Source organism: Oenanthe melanoleuca, chromosome 4 (assembly GCF_029582105.1).
Source record: "Oenanthe melanoleuca isolate GR-GAL-2019-014 chromosome 4, OMel1.0, whole genome shotgun sequence".
Classification (NCBI taxonomy): Eukaryota; Metazoa; Chordata; class Aves; order Passeriformes; family Muscicapidae; genus Oenanthe; species Oenanthe melanoleuca.
Window position 1 is genome coordinate 55,810,175 of NC_079337.1, and position 22,392 is coordinate 55,832,566.

The following is a 22,392-nucleotide window of genomic DNA, read 5'->3' on the forward strand; positions in this document are numbered from 1 at the left end:
GGATCAGACACACAAGGCTTCAGTTGAGAGCACACCAGAAAAGAAATTGTATTTTAAAAATCCTAGCTTATTAATTAAGATATATAATTATTTATTTTTTTTTACAGAGAGTGAAATGACTTGATTTTAGCCATGTAAAAGCTCAGTTCTCAAACAAGACAGTAATTTGGTTCTCTTCCAGAGTCAATAGAAGGAGACATAGACTTTTTCAGGAGGAGCCATGTCTCAGGTGAAGTGGATTGTCTCTGGAGACACTTCTTTCCTCTGTTCATTATCACAGGAGCTGGGACACCCTGCCTAAGATGGGCTTACCTTCTCACCTGCAAAATGCAGAGATGAGTCATCCCTTGACTGCTGAAGTCCTTGGCTACTTTTAAGCTCCTCAAATTACAGAAATATTCTCTTGGATTATTAAATTTTTTCCAATTAGCTATTTTTACTTTGATAACATTTGGAAGTTTACTCGCAGGTGCAATTCGAACACAAGTCTTTCAAAATGTTGACATTATTTTTCTTTTTCCCCCCAAATTCAAATTTCTGTTGTCTGTGAGGCTTTGGTATGTAAAAGGCAATCTGGAAGTGGGTGTTTCATTGGTAGAACAAATTCATCTTCGAGCTTTGACCTGATTTCAGTTATGGCAGACTTTAACCCTGGTGTAGTTGAACTTGACATTTCAAACAACAGCTGAAAAGTTCTTCCCTGTTTGGACAAACCAGCTCTAGGAAATGACAGTTCAAACTCACACTACCATCTTGTGTGTTTGTGCCTCCTGAGAGGAACCAAATTTAGGTGCATGCATTGACTTTGGAATTAACACCATCTGCTCACACTGTGCTTGCTTAAGATTTTCTTGTGCCGCTCGCCTCTTTCTTCCCAGGACAACACTCTGTGTGGGGCTTGCAGGTGGTCTGGGCATGTGCTAGGCTGCCAAACTCAGTGATCTGGAGGCATCCCTATTCTTTGAAAATATTATAACCTTTTGAAACTCTATAGAAAGGGCTGTGATACCATCAGAGAGTTCAAATCTCTTCTATACCCTCATTACAGTGTTTATTCCATAGCTGTGTGCCTGCCTGGGATATTAAGTACTGACAGAAATTAAACTAAAAGAAGCAAGATAAAACTGTAAATGCTCTGGTGAACAGTGTCTCTATTTTCTATAGTGCTCACTACAGTGGGGATTTGCTCCTGACTTTCATCACTTTGTGTGAGTGCAGCACAGATGTCACTGTGCTGTTTCTATTTAAACCAGAGTGCAGCACCTTCAGAGCAATTAGCTTCAGTGGAAATTAGCTGTTTAAACACCTTGTGCTCTGGTACAAGCTGGGATCCATGCTATCTCATGTGCCCTGCTGTCTTTTAAAAACAGATTAAGAACCTTAGAAGTCTATATGCTTTCCTTGCTTTCACCCTGGCACCAAGTCTCAAAAGTTTTACTGGGAAAAGAAAAAAATGCACAGGCCATCTGGAGTGGAAAACAATGTACTGTTACCACATTTTTAAACCAAATATTTGAATAAAGTGAACAATTCTCTTCAAGCCCAATGAAAATGGAGGAAGTGGCAAACATATTTGCTTTTGCAGATTTCCTTATGAATTATTTACTGCTTTACTAAAACAACTTATGCTAATAATATTCTAATAAGCAGTGCAGGTTTGACTCATGTTCGACTGAAGAGATATGTGAGGAGAAGCAGGAAACTTTGCTGTAGGCTCCCATAGTTTTCTGGAATACAAATGGTATAATTACCCCAATACTGCTGAATGTATATGAATATAGGCAGCTGTAGAGCATAGCTTCCACATACTTACAAGAATATGTTTAAAGAGTAGCTAAATACTGATTTTACCATTATTCTTCTATATTTTTCATTATTGAATTTGCATGACCACAACACGTAGTGGCCAGACTAAACTGCAGTCAGTGCCAACAATAAAAAGACCAGGTCTGCAAGAACCTTTACAAGTAAAACCAGTTCTGGGAAACACGAAATTCTGAGGCATGGGTACGTGCACACTAAAACACCTTGGGTAGATGTTGCAGGTTCATTGTTTACAGGAGTAGCACCCTGCTGTATTGCAATCAGCTGCAGGATTTTTGTCTGTATAAATGCAAGAACATTGAGGCACCTAAATCTGAGACATTCCAAACCAGGGAATTAGGAAGATTAAAAACATTGGATCTATCTCAAATACAGTGATTTATTCAAACCTATTTCATGAGGCTGTGAAGAAGACAGGTTTTGTCTCAGACTTTCTAAGTCCCTACTCAGAACTTTGCCCCAGGATGAATCCTTTTGTAATCAGCAATGCACTTTGAAACTAACTGCTTAGAGTCTAATTATCACCAGATCAACTCCTGTAGGTTCAGAAATACAAAAAAAAACAAAACAAGTGTTTTTTGGGTTCTGAAAGTGCTAACATATACACATGTGCTTAATGCTAATCCTCTGAGCTCAGTGGGACAGATCATATGTTTAAAGAAAGGAACATGGCTAAGGGAGACTTTTTGCAAAAAGTGGGACTTAATGGTAAAAGTTTAATATCTTTATAATAATTGGCTGCTCTCCATTTTGATGAATGCAGCTTCCTGGAAAAATGGAAGACACCCCACCTCCAACACAGAAAATAACAACCCTGACAATAAGCTAATACAAAGAGTCTGAAAGAAATGTGTTGTTGTCATGAAGAGAAAATCAGCAATACAATTGGCAATTTCAAGAACAGAGACATCATTAAATAAATACATGTGCAAAGCAGAGGCTAGTAGTACTGCCAAAAATAGACCTGCAGATTATGGAAGTGATTGAGTTATTTCATTAGAAAACTTTATACATTGGATCTTAGATGTGCAGTAGGAAAAAGCAGAATTTGTCACATATATATGTATATATATGAGACTATAGAAATACATAATCTTAGACAGCATGCTGAATAAACTCAAAGTGGAGGGAAGTGGGTAAGAATCAGTAAAATTAATCTTAGTCCATTATCTGTAAAAAAAAAAACAAGGCAAAACTTTTGTTATAAACCTCAAGCCATTATAGTTTTTTTAGCAACTTAAAAACCATCTCAGATTTGTCAAGATATGAAAAATGGTTCATGAAGTATCTTGAGTAAGTGAAGGTTTATTTATAAATCTCCACTGAACCCATACAGATCTTTATTTTTCTACATGGTTTCAGAGCAATATGAAATAACAGTTTGTGGCTTGACACTTTGAGCTGTGTTTCACCATAGGAGGTTTTTGTAAATCTGGATAGGTCTTCAGCTGGTGTAAATTTTGTTCCAGCTGAGTATCTGCTCCCTATTTTCACTGGTTTTATACTAGCCAAATTAATAACAAAACTGTGAAGATATATGTTCATAAAATAAACATAGTATCCAAAATATATTGTTGAAGAAAAATTGCTTCAAAACAGATGCTGGATTGTCCTATTGAATCTTTTCTCTGTCTTGTTACATTAGACATACAAAAATTAAAGAGAATGGGGACAAATAGAAGAACTTGAGGAGTATACAACATCTGGAAGGCAACTGAGAACAAAATTTACATGCATCACAACATCTCTAACTTACAGAATAACACTTGTTTCTTCAAAAATGTATTGTGTGTCTCAGAAACACTTAACTAATACAGCACTTTCCATTGCACCCAAAATAAAATAGAAAATTATAATTGGGAGGTGCACAGGCAAACTCAGGATAAACATGTGGAGTGGCCTCAGTTCCCAGGTAATCAGTGATTTAGAACTTTAAAAAACATTTTTCCTTTTTCTTTAGGTAATGCCTTTTTCTGTTAAAGAAACTATAGTGCTGACATTGTGTCATTAGCTCATGCCAATGATATAATCACATTGTGATGAGCACCAAAAACTCATCACACTCTTTGGTATCAATAGTATTATTATACATATATGCATGTATTTATAGTTTTCTCTCCATTATGTGATATATGAAATGTATATTCATCTTCTACCACCTTTTAGATGAAATTTCCACCATCATTTAGGTCTGTGGAGGTACACTGACTTGTAACTCTCCCTTGGTATATTTTTAAACACAACATGAAAAAAATTTGCCACATGGACAATTGGGTGGGAGGTTTTTTGTTTATGTCATAGCCATATGTAAAAATCTTTTACTTGCATTGAATCTGACTGACAGATTCAAGTCCTGGCTGTCCCCAAGCTTTAGACTATGGGAGTAGTATGACAAGTCATGCCACTTAGAAGTAGTAAGTAATAAGTGGAAATCCCAGGCAAGAAGATCCCTATTCTGATGATGAGCAAGTTTAGGATGCTTAAAAATGCGCAGTGAGCTTCATAATATGCTTGTGCAGACAGCTAGTGCTTACAAGGAGATTTAGGCAAATGTTTGTTCAGGTGAGAAGAGATGAGATTTCTTGGCTTCCTCTATGCATCCCAAATTCTCTTAGAAACAGTTTGGGTTACAGGTGCAGTGAGAGGATAAACTGAAGGTATCTCTACCAGAAAAGGCTTCCCATCTTCAGGTATTGGCCTTCCTCAAAAGTTTGTTTAGTGGGATGTGAGAAACAAAGGCTGAGAAGACATTACAGTCCCTCCCTTAACTGGGCTAGCATATAGACTTTCAGGTCACACACAGGGTAAGTTCTCTGGAGCTTTTCTCCTCTTTGAACATATTTTTTCTCATGTTTTTAATGAAAGAGAGTTCCCAAATGTTTTTACAGAACATGAAATTCTTACATGGGATGGGAGATGGTTAAATAGCTGGAGAAAACGTGTTGCTCATTGCTTCTCATCTAGACTTTTCCAGAAATGACTGAAGGAATCAAATCCCTAAACAAATCCAGACCAGGGAATTTCAAATTGTTCCTCATCATCAAGACAAGCAAAACTCCTCACTCTCTATACCTCTGCCATATTTCTTTTTAAAAGATGCTTCTTATTAAGAAGGAACCAAAGAACTTTGTAGGTCACTCTTCCTAATATTTAAAGCATTTCATCTGTTAAAAGTAAGTAAGACTGTCCTTTGATGAAAACGCTGAGTGGCATGTCACTCTGCCTTAAATCTGAGCTGAAAAAATTCAATTAGCAATGAGGAAGGATAACGCTAAAATATATACTGCAGTAAGAGGACCAGCAGAGAGAGGGCAATTTAGAATGATAGCTACATCAAGCACAGCAGACTTGATTAAAAATTTAGCAGTTCTGTTGATGAATGTCCTAGTTCAGATTTTGAAAACATCTATGAACTTAATTTTCCACTGATTAAATAATCATTTTATAAACCGTGTATAATTCATGGAATGTTAACTCAACAATCTTGTGAAATATGACTGCAGCTAAACAGTTAACTCCTGCCCAGTGGAATAGGACCTGCAGCAGACCATTAGCACAAATGGGTAAAACCCCTGATCTTGGTGCCCAGTGCCTCCACATCTGTCACTGTCACTGAACACAGAACTATATGCACCATCTGAGGAGCTCCTTCCAGCCTAAATCCCCATTTCAAGTCTTTCCAAATAAGGGTCCTTAGCAGTGGGGGCCTGAATCCAAGGTTCAGCACCTTTATACAAAACCTGCACTTGAGAGATGTTGAACAGCAATTGATCTCAGATAAATCCATAAGTACTAAGGCGTAATCACCATTGATTTCAAAGAAAATTAGTGCCCTCTAAAGTGTAAAACTGTGATAACCCAGGTTATTCTTCACTGACTTCATCCCAGATGATTGTGCTAGTGAATTGTAGGACACCCTGGAAAACAGCTCAGTTTTGCTGCAAAAAATTGTCACTGAAGTATAGCACAGAATGGTCCACACTTCTTAGAGAGGTAAGGGTTTTACCTTGTTAAAATGCACAGCAGCAAAATTATGTACCAAGAAATAGTCATAGACATAGCCAGGCAAGACAGATTATGAATTGTAGGGGTAGAGCAGGTTTTGATTTCTATCTGCCTTGAAGAGAAAACTCAGTGGGACTAAGCAGAAAAGTGTGAATATAAAAATAGTGGAAACTATGTTAATTATTTGGGGAAAAAAAAGGATTCTGGAAAGGTCTTTGAATCACTGTATTAGAGTCTAAAATAAAGCTCAGTAGATTAACAAAATGATGTAGAATATGTGATATGGTGAGGAGCTGGGCTCAGAGACCTCAGAGACTGGTTTTCACCCAGTATGAGGAGAAAATATACAGATAAATTTAGTTGAGTTTAAATCAGCAGGGGAAGAGCCATGGGAAAGCTGAAGAGATTGTTCTCCACACATCACAATAGCAAGGATTTTGAAAGGACAGAATAAACATATTTTATTTTCATATATTGAGCAGAAATAAAGAAAAGCAAATCTAGAAAAAGAGAATATCAGCACAAGAAGGAATGCTTTAAAATTGTGTATGATTTCAAGGGTTCCTAAATGTGATTTTTAGAGTTCTTCTTAACTCAAACATGTTCTACAACTGACGTGGAGTGATATAACCTCTTTGGAAGAAAACAGGAGAAATTAGTATCCCAGTTATAACTTTTTAAGTGTTCTTGGTGTAAATCCAAATAAAACCCAACAAAGATGGACTGGGTCACAGCTTTAAAATGTGCTCGAAATTTGCTGTAAATATTGAAATTACATTTGCCTTGCAGTTCTGCCCGGATGTCATTATGAGGTGTTAGTTTCACTGATGCCACAACGATTGTGAACTCAGATTAAAATTAGTGAGAACTTTGACATGCACATTTACAAAAAAATCCTCAGTGCATTGTAATGTAGTTTTGGCTCTGCCTTGCACCTCTGAGGACCCTCATGTATTCCAGAATTTGGAGGCAGTAAAGAAGCCAAAAACACACTTGAGAAAAAAAGGCAAATGCATGTGCATTACACTTCTCCAGAGAATGCTGCAATTGCTCATATGTGGGACTTCTAATGGCCAAGATTTCCAGCAGCCCCTTTCCTGTTTTCTTCACCTCAAATTGATGCCAAAATATCTTATTTTTCTCATGCTGTAGCAGATTTCATGGGTAATTTCTGTACTTGTCTTGCTCTGGAGGCTATTAAAAGCTTGGAGGAAAAGCATATTGGCTGGGAGGCTTTTCTTGGCTGAGGCCCATAATAGTGCAGCAGTGCACCCACGTAATCAGGATCCACCCTCACCAGTTTAAAGCTCAGTCTAAAATCCACCAGGCACTCAGGGGAAACGCACATAATTTAATACATGCCAGAATTGCATGCAAATGGCTAAAAATAGTGCAATATTATCAATGTGTGCAATGTGACGAGTGAGCCATGCTCATGGAGCCCAGGCTGAGTCCCCTCACTCCTGAGGACAGCCAGTCTGCAGAGCCAGGCTCCCAGAGCCCTTGCTCACTTGCCTTTAGGACACACACTGACTGATAAAAGTTTACCCTCCATTCACTCCCCTTCTTGGTAATGCAAGTTATCAAGTCTCCTGACTGTGATTTATACCCTGCCCCCTGTTCAGAGACAAGACATGAAAGTGGTTTCTCTCCCTGAAGATGAGTGGAAATGTTTAGATTGCAGATGTTCCTTTGCTCAGATGTGTGGGTGCTTTCAAAATCACCTTTTTGCTCATGGAGGAACAACACAGTCTCAGCTAAATGCTACAAGGCTTGTTCTGTCACCAAGTGACATCAAGTTACCATGGCAATGCCTGGCAGCATTTCATAGAGGATTTCTGCATTTCAGATAATGGAATTTAAAAGTGCTTTGGTCTGAACTTTTCAGGGTCATTTCAAAACAGAAGATCCTGTTTTATCTGTTATAAGGAAAGGTGGTGGGGCAGGGGGAGGTGGAATCCAAATCTCAAGCTGGGCCATAGCAAGCAAGGTAGGAATAGGTCACATAAAACTGAGAGGAACTAACCTTCAAGGTGCACTGGGCATCCCCTCCACCCACTTATTTCTTTATTTAAACTTCAGCTGTGGTGGTGCTGGACTTTTCACTTATAGGCATATGCCCTACAGCACACACATCTATTCACAAATTAATAGCTATCATCTGTCATGTAAAATGGTGTTTCAAATTTACATCACTGACTTTTACCAGGAGGTTTCCTCATCACTAGCTGTCATTCTCAGGAGGATCAGGAAGTACTCTGAAAAATCAATGGCTTCTTCTGAATAATGGGAATATTTGCTTTTGAAAATTATGTCATTTCATCAGATCAGCTTTTTGATACATGCTGTTTTGTACTCCGTTAGATGGCTAAAAATTGATTTAAAGAGCAGTGATGGCATCTGAAACTTATAAAATAAAATGATTATGTGAAAAGTCAGGTTGAAGTTTATGAATTTCAGCACAAAAGCTTGGCATCATGGGAAGTTTGATTGCTTTTACTGGGCAGTAGAAAAATTTGTGTTTTCAATATTCAGATACTTGATACATTATTGATCACATGTATACATTCTGGTTTTGAGAACAAAAGAAAAATTATTCAGTGTACATTTCAGGCAGCCAGAAAATAACAGTTTCTTACAAAATTATTAGGAGTTCCTAAATTCTTATGGTTTTCTTTCAAAAGAGCCTTCAAGCAGAAAGCATGCAGGACAATTATGGATCTATAGATCAGGGCAGCTTGCAAATAAAAATGCATAACAAGCAATAACAAAGTTAATCACCAGAGTTCTTGCCTTTGGGTAACTGCAGTTTAGCTGTTTCTCACTTTTGCTAATGCTTAGAAAAACAAGGGCGACTTCAACAATATTCTCCTTTCAAAGTTTGTTCTGGTATGGGAAAGTGTTTCAAATTTGCATGAAATGGCACTAAATAACTTTTATCTCCCACAAATAAGTAACAAGTAATCATTTTAATGAATGGGCACACCCAATGATACACAGACATTAGTGTCAATTCCTCTATATTTATTAAATAACTATACATTTCCTCATACATTATTACACTAAAGTGTGTGATTCTTCCCAGACTCAGAGCACGTCTTGAACATTATTGAAAAATTGTGAGTAAACATGGGAAAACTGCAAGGCATTTGCACATTAAGTTATAGTAGCTGTAGTTTAAATAACCCCATTAATGTGTGATATTATGAAGTTTATTACTTAGAGCCATGATGAGCATAACGAGTGAGCAAATGGGAGTACTGCAGAATAAATAACACTTCTTTGCTTACAAACATCCCCATAAGTTACAATAATAAAGTGTATGAAGTGACAACCCAGGAAGAAGCATCGTTCAGTTGGCTACACTAAACTTTTCTTCCCAGGCAATAAAAGAAGCTACAATAAATTTTTTATGTGTAAAGTTAATTTTTCATTATACCGACTAACACAAACGAAATCAAAATGTCAGCAAAGGTTTTGGTTTGATTTAACCCATTGCTTTAAAAGATGTTACTCATATCAAAGATGGTTTTTGACACTCTTAATGTGTTTTTGAAAAGAGTTTTATGGTCTGCAACTAAAGCATCCTGAAAGTTTCCACCTTTGTAAATCAAGAGGGAAGTAGAGGGGGTAAGTGGAGTTTTATAGATTTGTTTTGCCCTACACAAACATAGAGTCAAATGTCACTGAAACCTACTTTGATTGCACTCAAAAGTGCAGCTTTTAGATTGAGAAGGGCAACAGTTTGCTCTTGGGCCAGTGCTGTCTTCCTGCAGTGTTTTCCAGGTGACAAATCCCATTGAAGACAGCAGATTTCACCACAGGAATGAGTGATCAGGATTTGTCCAATAGCAAAAATAAGATTTCACATTGCATTTGAATGTAACATGCAATTTTACTATAAATTTTGCTACCCACATTCCATGTGGTATGTGCAGACAGTGGGCAGAAAACCCAACCAGAGCCCAGCCTCCCCACAGCCATTTCTCAGAAACTGGACTGTGAGACTCCCTCCCTGCACAGTGCTGCAGAACTCGAGTCTGCATAGGTCAAGCATATGAATAAAATAGGAAAAGTTAATAATGAGCAATTAGTGTTTCCATCCCACAACAGAAATACAGGATCTGGGGTGCTTGAAGTTATAAATTTTACTTCTCAAAACAAGCAAACAAACAAACAAAAACACAACACTTGCATTTTAATAAGTAATTATTTATTCCAAAGTGAAATTCAAAGTTAGATTCCCATTTTTCTGATTAATACTTTATATGGAAAAATACCCTGAATTGGCAAGTATCAAAATAACCTAATAGTCTGAAGTTTTTTCCAACTAGTCAAAATTCTTTATGTGAGTAAGGTTTCTACTTTGGCTCACTTACAGAAGGAGCAGGGCTCTGCCACAGCCACAGTATCAATGCAGCTGAATTGTGGTGCCTGTAGCACACCAGCTGCTGTAAGGACAAAGAAGTTGAGTATGATCTATTGGAGATATAACATTCTGGATTTTAAGCCATATTGATTATGATTACTTGACTTGTTCCCAGAAAGAAAGTTTTCCTCTATAGACTTGTTGAGCACATTAAAGAAGAAGAGTAAATTGGGGGGAAAAAAACACAACCTGGATAAATAACCAAGATATGATGATCCAGAATTTCACATTGATATGATATCAGCCACTATTAGAGATTGAAACATGGTATTGTAAAACTGCTCATTTGCTCTAACACTGCCATTCTAGACTTGATAAGTTAGGAACTTAGGAGTACCAAGATAGAATTAGAAAGGGATTCATCTCACCTGATTTCAGCTATCTGAATGTTAGGAATTAATTTAAGTGGTGTTTAGATTAAAGTCTGATGAACTGAATTCCACACTCAGTCACTTTAGAAAACCAGCTAGTTTGGGAGTCCTGGGCTTCTGAAGCTTCTTCCATCTCCTTGATGCACCAGATATTGCAAGTAAGAGAATGGATAAAAATATATTATCCTATGCCTGCCTGATACAAATTTGATTGAAAATAATGCTGTCCTGCATGAGTGTAGCATACTCTCATCATGATGCACAGGGAATTTGTGGCAGCAGTACATAACTCAGTGAGTGCTTTGAGAATGCTCTCTGCAAAGTTCAAGACCTCTAATATCTCTGCTGGTACATGGTGCCTGGTGAGTAACAGCCATTCAGCTGGAATAGTCTTTCTTCAGTTTAGCAAGAGGTGAGCTTTGATTGATAATAGATGGGGTGCTCAATTCCCTTTGAAACTGTTATAAATCAATCAGATAGTTACTAACTGAGAAAATAAGTCAGGATTAGTGAAGGATTTTTCAAAGACTTTTGCAGACTGTAGATACTGCTTTGCTGAAAGTCAGAAGAAGAACTGAGAACTAAATTGGGTTTTTTCCATCCTCCAAGAAAAAAACCTATTAATCCCAGGTCTGGAAGAAGAAAAGACTTGGGTACTTTGAAAATATGTCCCAAACTTTCTGCACCATTTAGGTCCTGGTGCAGAGCTTCAGGATGATTCACCTCAGGATCTTAGCAGGAGAAGAAGAACTTGGGAATTTCACCTTTATGATTACAAGGATGGAGCCTGCCTATCTCTCTCCATTTCAGAGCATGACTCTGCAAGTTAAGGAAGGAAATTATTCCCTCTAAAGAAGCATTTCAGCATAACCATATCAATCTAACTGATCCAAGAAAATCACCAAGGATTATGAGGAATCTCTCATTTTAAACTAAGCATAGGAATGACCACAAATAAAATATTGCCAGTGAGCAACTAGGAAAGAGCTGGTGGCAATGTCTATTATTAATGTTATCTAGCCATTGCCCTGAAGAGATCCCACTTTCTGTTGTCTACTCTCTGCCAAGCTTCAACTGCTCAAGCTGAAATCTGACTTGGCAGGCAGCACCCAGAGGGGGGTCACAAAGCTCATCTAGGGCAGAGCAGAGACATGCTCTTGCATCTGTAATAGCAGCTTGCTCTTGTGTAACCCTACTGGAGACAGAACTTGTGTCTTACCACTTATAATCACTCTGGTCAGAGCATGTACTCATATTTCTCCTGCAAAGGGTCCCCAACTTCAGAAGCAGGACTGGTCCAGTAACCAGAACACTAAACAATTTACTTTTATTTTTTCGATTTCTTAGATGTGGAAGACCTTCTACTTTACAAAAGTGATTATTTAATGTGTTTTTTAAAGAAAAATGTATTCCTCAGTTTAACTTGGGGTTCAGGACAATATGCAGGATGATGATGAGTCACTGGAAATCCTCACAAGGAAACCACTGCATGCTGCATTCAAACCATGCTAGTGGGCATCACTAGTGGGCATCTCATGTGCAGTAGGAGCTGAACAAGTGACCAGGAGAGTCAGCAGGCTCAAGGAGAGAGTTTCATCTCATTTAAATGCACCTACAATGCAGATACCAGAAGCTAGGCAGGACTTAACTTATACTCTCTGGTCAGAAATAGGCACTTTTAAGTAGTGATTCATGTGACATATTTTACCTGTCTAAGAGGAATTGTACTATGATGGAAGAGGTCCTGTTTCTTTCCAATAATACAACCTTAAATGGACTAACTGTGACATAGAGTAGCTCTCTAAACACCTGACATCTGCATTATTGGGTGAAAGTCATGGTCTGTTTTTGTGCTGTACACAAACCTTTCTGGAAAGAGAGTGAATGCCAAGGAGAATACAGCAGAAAGAGAGCTTGCACTCCAGAATACTCTAGGTTGCAAAAACCTGGTGGTGTAAAAAGAAATTCACCCCTACCAAGTGTAGGATGTTGAGCCAGAGTAATGTGAGCAAACAGAGTTACTACTGTGAGGTGGGTAACTGTACAAGGGCTAGTGAAATAAAACTATTTTAGTGTTTGAATTTGGAAAGTGGGAAGTAGGCTCTTTCCCAGCAAGTAAAATTTTTCAAAACTGTTTCCCAACTTTGGAAAAAAACTGGAAGATCTTTTATATTTTGTCATATTAACAGCACAGAATTGCATTATTTTTGTGGGGATGTATTGTCTGTAGGACACTTAAGAAGATTTGTCACTAAGAAGCTGCAAATACATTATGCAGGAGCATAACTTCCCCACTGTGTTCAAGTACTAATCCACAGTAATACCAAATGCAGAGGTAAACACAGGATATATCTCCTGAAGATACTGCCTCTGAATTCAACAATTAGGTCAGCATTAAGAGAATCAAGACCCAGATGACACAGCTGAGAGATCCCAGAAGGCACTCCTCATGGCATGGCTTTAACAGGGGCTGTATCTTCACCTGCCTTAACACTCTGCACCTTTAAAGGCACAGTCAGCTGCTGGTCCTAGGAAGACACAAGGAAGTCTAGAGACCACAGAGAGAACCAGATTCTCTATTGCCACTGGCCCAACCACAGAAAGCAGGAAAAAGACAGCTATGGAGGATGTAGAGGAACACAGAATTGTGGAATTATTTAGGCTGGAAAATACCAAAGAGCGTTGAGCCCAGCCACTGAGCACAGCAAAGTCCAACAATAAACCATTCCACAACTACATGGAAGGCCCAGAAAACAGAGGAAGTAAATTTGACAGCTGCAGAAGAGCAGCAGTCAGATGCCAATACTATGAAGAAGTAATTATGTGCCTTCTGATCTCATCTATCATCTGGCCCAAGATGGGATTAAAAACTTATACAGAAAATAACCCAAATAAATTAATAATACAGAGAACCAACTGGACTCCTTGTCCTGCCACAAAGTCAGCAGCAAGGAGGAACTAATGGGAAAAAAACAGAGAGGACAAAAAGACTGGATTAGATATTCTGAAGGTGTGAAACGCCTCCTAGTTGTAGAGATGTTATGGTACAGATTTATTCCAACATGGATATTTTCAGGAAATAGCTTCATGAATAGAGTTTGAGAGAACAGAATAAATTGTAGGAGAATAAAACTGGTGAATGCATCCAGAAATCCATTTACTTGCTAGTGTCAAGAACCCTAGTTGCATTCCTTCATGAAGAAATTAGCAGATGAGATGATTTAACTTTATAAACTTTATCTTTTATGTTGTTGCTTAGCAAGTGGTACAGAAAACGTAGTTCAATGCACTATGATTTTTAAAAATGGCAATCAAGTAGTTAAAAACACCCATTCTGGAAGGTTGTGTGAGTAGTCCCCACTGGTTCCAAAAATTTGTATTAATGCTAGCCTTTACTACCTCTGCAGTGCTTGCTTTAAAGAAGAAAGCAGTATTTTGATAAAATTTGAGATATTAAAAACAGGTATTAATACATTGGTTGTCATCTTGATTAACCCCCCGGAGATTAAATCCAGAATCTTCTGGAATGAAATCTTGAGGCTGAGTCAGCAATAAGAAATCATCCAGGAAATAAATTTGCATCCTGAGAGATCAGAAGAGAGGTCTAGACTGCAAGGGACATATTACCATTTTGGTGGGTTTAGCAATATCAAAGCATAGAAAAAGATATGGCCTCTTTAGATTTTTATTTGATGCTGCCTCAACAGGAGTTTAAAATGGAGGAAATTATTGTGGAGTTAATTATCTTCCTCCTGGCTTGTACAAAACATGAAGTATCTCACATGTGCCCCTCTTACACTGCTGAAATATTGCACTTCATTTTTTTGTAGATAATATTATCAAATAATATCAACAGCAAATGTTAGGATCTGGAAAAATAAAAACTATATTGAAAAAATTGTCCATTTGAAGAGTTGTAAACATATACAAAATTAAAACGTGTATGATAAGTGAAATAGATCTGGAAGAGTTCCCAAAAACTAATAACTGTTGTCACCAAAGAGTCAGGTATGCCCTGCAGTCATATAATATTTGATGTAATAAAACTTTTCTGATACAGATTTCAGTGAACTGTAACATTATCCTTTATTAAGATGGCAGTTAAAAATTTTACTGTAATTTTCTATCTGAGTCTTTATTAACTTTATCTTGAAGGTTGTTCTTTTATTCTCCCTACACACATAGCATTATGTTTTATAATCAAGCTGTTAGAAAATTGAATCCAGTATCAGTTCAAGAGAATTAAATTTAGATTGCTTGGTTTTGAATGGCTAAAATATTGAATACTGAGAAAATTTCTAGAAATACTCAACACTGATGATCAGTAACTTAAGGACAACCTTGTAGTTAAGGTGCAGAACTAGACATCACGGGATTTGGATTCACTGTGCTGCTTCAGGTCTTTTTTAGTAAGCTGATACAAGTATCCATGTTCCCCATCTGTATAATGGGAACATTATTATTCCTCTGTCTGCATTGCCTAGGAGTCCTGCAAGCTGCTTTTCAGACTTGCAGTATTCCCTCATCTGTGAATGCTCTGCAAGAGAAAAGTCTTTGAATGTATTCTTATACAGTGCAGGAATGATCTTATTATGCTTTTGAACAACACTGTGCAGCACTGGGATCTGAACCTGCTTGTAGCTCCTTCTGCTGCAGAAATACAAGTGTTAATAATAATTAACAATATTAGCACCTTTTAATTGTGCTGCACCTGTAAGCTACTTCTTTGCTCTGGGTTAGGAACTCCCTATTGTCTGCTTTAGCTCTGGTAAATACCAGTGTTGCTCAATATTATTATAGTTGCAGTTGTTAGCAATTTATTCAAAGAACATCTTATGATTGCAAATAAAACAAGCAGGTGTCTGCACTGAGGAGTTTATAAACTACATTAGAGAGCACAGCAAGACATGAACAGAGAGAAAGCATTAGAATTCAGTGCCTTTCACAGAGGTACAAAGCAATAGGCTTTTTTGTCCCTCTTCTTTTCTCCTCATTTACTTTCTTCTTGTTTTCTTGGAGTCCTGATGTGTGGGCAACTTTTGCATTCTCTAAACACTGGGCAAAACATGCTGCTAAGTTTAGGCCACAATACAGAGGAAGTCTTGAGGGAGATGGATGATGCAAGAAATCGTGTTCTCCTTGCACATCCCTGAATAAATGCCATCTCTTGAAATCAAATGAAATCTGCAACTGCTCACCTCCTTCCTTGTGGACAGCTGCACAGAGAACAGGAATGACCCCTTGGCTTCCAGCACTGTCTTATCCCAAGGCAGAATTGGCCCTTTATGATATGCAAATCATTGCTCAACAAAAACAAGGAGTAAATTTAGGTCCTTTTATAAAGACTGTTAACATTAGAAGTTAAATTCCTATTGGGCATTTGATCAGGTCTCTGTCTTAGCCTGTGTAACCTGAAAATAACATTTTCTTTTTTTCCTTCTGTAGTTTATTATCATCACCTGTTGGAATTTGCCCTAGGTGGGACTCTGGTTCCCACACAGGATTGACAGGAAGAAATAGAAGCATGTTAAGGGGACTCTATCCCCCCTGTGCCAAGAGCAGCTGGTGCAGCATGTCCTGCTGCATCACAAAATGCAGCTGCTGATGTTTTGGCATGTCTGTCAGAGCAGACACTATCTGCTGGGGCAGGGGGGTTCCTTCCCAACTGAGGCTCTGAAGTGCTCCTGTCTACCAACCCACACACCAAGTAAAACAAAGGGTTGAGATGACATGACATTGGAATACAACAAAAGAATACAAAAGGCTGTGGGGTAGAGTCCAGGTGTGCAGAACTTCATGGAGTAGTTATGGAGCTCCACAAGAGTCAGAGGCAAAAGGAAGAAGTTGCTGTAAGCTACTTTCATTATGAGATTTTACACTGGAATGAAAATGCCATCCCAGAGCAAAATGCTAACTTAGTTACCCTACAGACAACTCCAATTGTAAAAGAATTACAGGTTAAAGAGGAAAGGGAAGGACCTGTCAGCAGGGCTAATAGCAGCTAGTGTGTCCTCAGGAGTGGAAAATGTTAAAGGCTGAACTGCTGCCAAAACCCATGATGAAGCCAAATCCAGCAGGGAGATTCTGTGTTTCGTCAACAAGCTCTGGAACAGGCCCTTCATTTCCCCGTTTCTCCCTGCATTGAGCAAGAAGTTGTGGAAAGAAGAGTGACTCACTCTTGTAGGAGGCTGCTTGGCCCCTTTGCCAGGCAGCTGGCTGACAGCATATTGCTCTGTAGGGCAGGTTATATCTCTGCACTTTCCTTATCAAAATGTCAATACTTTCTCGTTGCCTTTGAGTGTTCCTAGGAAAGTACAGCCAAACTGAAGGAAATGAAAGTCATGAGATCCAAAAAGCTGAGATAGGTGTTCCTAGGAAAAGGCCCAAGCTAGGGGCAGGAACCTAAGAAGAAGGGTAAATAAGAGTTATTTACTTATTTTTGTATGGCTACAATTGCAGTTTTGAAAGGCAGGAACAGAAGTTTGAGGCCTGGCCTGCCCCTGAATAATTGAGTGCTATAAAATTTTTGAAGTCAGGAAAAGTAACTAAGGCATCCCACTGTCAACTATGAAGAATGCAGTACATATTCCCTTTCACCAGCCTTTATTTTGACTTTCAGCTCCTATCTGTATTTGTTGAATAACAGTGCTTTAGCCTAGGGAAAGAGACACATCTGCAACAAAATGATAGTTGCTCTTAGTCCATGAAAACTTGGCCACTATTTCAGTGGGTCTGGGTTTCACTCCTGTGCTCCTACTCTAACTTGTCCTTGTTCCCATTTTGCCTGTGGGATTGGGCATTTTGAATTTTTAACATCAAAAAACAGCAAAAGGAAGCACTAGAAGTTACTGTTTGGGTTTCTTTCTCCAACCTTGTTTGCTCATCAGTGTCTCCATAAGCTGACAGAGACATTGGTCCCTGATCCCTACAGCCCTACCACTGCAGCAGGTACAAAACAGAGCTGACAGCACAGTGCTGTGCTCCCCACTCTGACCCTTCCTTTTGCACACTGCAAAAAAATGTTAACAACAAAAAATAATTTATCCAATGATCGATTTGTTGTGAAATACCATGATTTGATTTAATATCACAGGATTTAAAAGTGGAAATTATGTTTGGCAGCAAGATTGTGCCCCAGTGCTGTGCTTGAAGAGCCCATCTCCCCCAGTGTGCCATCCTGTGCAGATCCCATGAGGTCCCACTTACAGGGTTGCTCCTTGGCACAGCTGGACTATGTAGAAAACAAAACAAAATCTTGGGCCCTGTCATGTTCTCCAAGCAAGCACTGTGGACTGATTTTTCATGTAAGCAGTGGAAACCACAAAGTAATAAACCCTCTGAAAATGCAGCCTGGATTTGAGGCAGAAATGCCACACAAATTGATTGTTTACATAAAATGAGGTTTTTTTAAGTAATAGAAAAAATATAAGGTGTGAAACAGCAACAGAGAGTACTAACAGGAATAACATGATAGTTGCTAACAGGCTAGGATTTTGGTTTCAAGGTAAATTTGCATTCACAGAGATGCACCACCAGGTTAGATTTTATACTAAGAAGTCAGTGAAAAGAAAAATTCAAACGGATCACAGACACTAACTCGTTATTCTGCCATATATGAATTTTATGTGCATGTTTGGTGGCTGATTACTTGGATAGAGACAAATTTGTTTTATTTCTCTCCCTGCAGCTTGTTCATTAAAATTCTGTTTTACTCCGGCAGCCAGCATTGTGCTGCATCCTGACAACTGCACAGAGGAAAACTGCCACAGCAGACACACGCCAGCTGTCCCTTCCAATCCAGCAAACTACTGCTTCCCCACCTGGAAATATGGTATTTACCCTTTTCCTGGGGAAATAACATACTCTGCAGCAGGACAATGGAAGGCAGCTTGTCCATGCACAGCTAAAGTACACACGTGGCAAGCACAGCAGCCTGATTTCTCTCTGCAGTGCTTCAGTTTCACACAGATGCACACCAAAATGATTCCTACTCATCTGGTTTTTTGGCAGCCACAAAATCTAACTCCTGTTTTGTTCTCGTGGTTTCTGAGTCTGCTCACCCCTGCAGTGCACAGAAGATCCCTGTCCCGACAGGGGCAGCCTGGCTGCCCAGCACTGGCTCTGAATTCCAGGGGCACATATCACAGCCTTATCTCCTGGATTAGGGACAGAAATTCCTCCTCTGCTTCCAAATACTGGCATTGTGCCAAATTCCTGGATACCTAAAATTAAGCCTCCATGCCATATCTAAACAAGGACTTAGGTACCCAGAGTGGACCTTAGAAGGAATTCAGGCACCTGAGTACAAAACAGCCACAACAGAGTTGTGGAGTGCTGCTCTTCGTCTATTTTCCAAGCTGAGAGGAGCTCAGAGCCCAGAGATACTTTACTTTCTCAAGATCTGCAAGAACCTAAAGCTGGGTTTGCAGAGCCAATATAGTTGTTCCAGAGCTGGCATAACTGGATATAACAGAACCTAACTCAAGTCTTAGAAACCCTAACTTAGCAATTTCATATTTGAGTAAAACAGTTCCATTTTCAATGGTGTTGGTGGCTTGCAGCACCAAATCTGCTAATGGCCAGCACCCACAGGGAGAAGGACATGAGCTCTGATGCTGTGTCCTGATTCCTTTTCCAAAGTAACTAAATTTATATTGTCAATTAATCAGTGCAGGATGTTAAACAAGGGTATTTTAATGCACAGGGAAAGTATTTGCTTTTAAAAGGTACCTAAAATGTAGCTATTGAATTCCAGCATCTTTGGCTATGTTGTTAGGCTATATTATATTTGAAATGCAAAGAGGGAATGTGCATAGAAAAACTCTCTGCAGCAAGTTATGCCTGGTTGACTTTCACATTGACTTGATGTTTGCTCATTCAGCATTAGAGAGGTATTTGGGCCAAGGCTCTAATAGGTGAAGAATCAGAACAGGAGGAGATTTTGCGTCAGTGTGTGGGCTGTGAATGCAACAAGGAGGTGATTAAATAGACACTGGCAGCAGAAGATAAAGTTAGCAATTATGAGGCCATTTCCAGGAACAGGCTGCCCAGAATAAAATTATTTTGCTAAAAATCAGCAGGGAAAAGTAAAAAAAAGTCTTTCAAAGAGGTTGACTCTTGTGAAAAGATTGGGTTTTCTTTCCTTTTCCTTTAGAGCTGCAAACTCCATGGTTGCACAGTTTCCTTTTGCACTTATCTTGGTGATTATGTTTAATATTCTTGCCCCTCTTTACAAAGCTAGTAGGGCTCATGTAGAACATTAGCTGGAGAGTGATACTGTCTGTTTGCAGTACTAAGGCATCAGGAAAAGGAGACTGTAAACTTTTTACACCCTCTCACCCTGGTACTGTGAGCTCAGCATGAAGGGGCAGTACCTGCAGTGTGGATCCTTACTGTGCTTCACCATGCATAGGGCAAGGGGCAGCAGCATCACCAGATGCTCTACTTAGTGCCAGTTCTGATGTGAAATCTGATGGGCAAAGATCACAGAATTCTTCCCTACAGGCTTCCAGATTCATGACAGATGACAACTCTTTTCAGATGTTCCTGACATGATTGACTTTAAAATGCATTTCTGAGAAGTGAAGACCAAATCCTGTAAACTGTGCACATAAGTCATCCAGCCCCCTGCCCTTTGTTATGGAATTATACATGCACCATTGTCATATTGCAGAAGTCATTTTATATTGATCAACAGGAAATATTGAATATGCATTTATACATGCTGAGAGCACCTCAGGTGTAGAGAAAATTATGTTATGAGACATAAAAGCATGAGTTTCCACTGTAAGAAGACTGATTTGGAAACTCAGCTTCCTTTACATATTGTTACCTGTGCAGCAAACTTGCTGTCCTTACACATATCCGCTGAGATTTAAGCAGCAGATATTTTTGGAGATTTCAGGAGCAGCTGAGCTTTCAAGATTAATTTATTAAAAGAAAATATCTGAAAGATATCTGTTCTGTTCAAGATTTCACATTTTTGTTTATATCTCATAAATATAGGCACTTCATAAATTAGTCTTTAAGTTCTCCCCTCTGTAACCAAGTCCATCCCTCAGAACACAGAGAATCAAAAAAATTGCATATCCCTGAAACTGCTCTCAGCTAAATACATCACTAATGATGGTGTGATTTCACAGCTTTTTAAGTCAGTGGGGAGAATTATAGTCATCTGGTCTCTTTTGCCCTCTGTGCAACCAAGCCCTACACTCTGTCAGTGCTCCCTCCATTTCCCCTGACAGATTGACCTTCAGTGTCCAGCCTCGATTTTCTTCCATCACTGCAGGTAACACAAATAACACAATTTCTATAAGAGTCACCATAGAGACAGATCCACCACTAAATCCAGAGCCTCGTCCCTGCAGTCAAACCTTGATACATCAAACTTGAACACTGAATCTGGAAGCTTTAACTTCTGCAATGAGGGGATTGACAAAACTAGCCTGGAGCTAAGCAGAAATAAGATTACTGAGGTACAAGGTTTTACTCAATGTTAAAGAGATAGCACAAGTAAGCTCTATCCTGTGCACAAGTAAAGCAGTGGAAGGGTTTTGCTTCTATGATTTTTTTTTTTTAAGGAAAAAAATATTCTTATAAATCTATGCTTTGAGGCATAGGACACCACAGAGCCAATGATGCTGATCCAGGAAAAATTGTGTGGACAGATGTATGACCTGTGCACACTGCTGCTCCTTTAGTAGAGTGGCCACAGTGTGTTGGAGCACATGCTATGGCATAATAACAACATAATAGCCCAAAGACTTACAAGAAGAATTCAGTATGTGGTTAGAGGACCCATGTTCTCCAATGAGTGGTTTTGCACACAGACTCGAGGTATTTTAGTTATACCAAGTAAACAATGCAGTGGATTTGAGTGCTGGGGTTTTTTTCTGTGTGAAAAAGTTCAAAGATATTTCATGCAGGCTTATTCTTATTCTGACAAAATATACAAAAGAACAAATGGTTCAATCTTTTCCACTAAATACAGCTCCAGGCATATAATTAGCAATCTAGAGAGGATGATTGCAAGTGAGCAGGCATGAAAAGTTACACTGTTATCATAGATGAAGTTATAATATTTCATTATCATTCCATGATGCATGAATTAATTGATATTTATTCACAGAGGTGCATTGGAAAAAGTGGTGACTTTTATGATAATTATACCTATTTTTCAATCTGGGGTGGGGGGGAAATGCCTTAAACACTATGAGTTATGAGACAGACCTTCAAAGAGGAGCTAAGTGCTTGTACCTACAGAAATACTGCAGTTATGTGCATTTCTTTTATATATTCATGGTTCCCATAGCTATGCCGATGCATATATGCATTGTGTTTATGGCACATAACAATGTAGGTGAGAATGTGAACACCTTGAGGGAAAAATAATGGGTTTAAGTGTTTTTTTAATGGGTAATAATTCATCTACCCACTAGCGAAATACTCTTACCCCTCAAGTGAAATGAGAAGAGTTATTTGGCATCTTTGAAGGTTACATAGATCCTAAACAGGATGGAAAAAAGCATACCTGTTTGTGTGGGTTTCTCTCTAAGGATTATGTTGCTGCATGCTACAGGCTTGACATCAATCCTGGGGTTTAAACTTTTAAATTCTTAATCACTGGAAGCAAATAGCAGGTTGAACTAAGCTGTGAACTTTGATGTATTTTTCAACTGCTTTGTGAAGCCTAGATTGGTTTTGTGATTGGATGGACAATGGTGGCAGACAGGAGTATTTAGAAAGAGTTATAGAAAATATTTG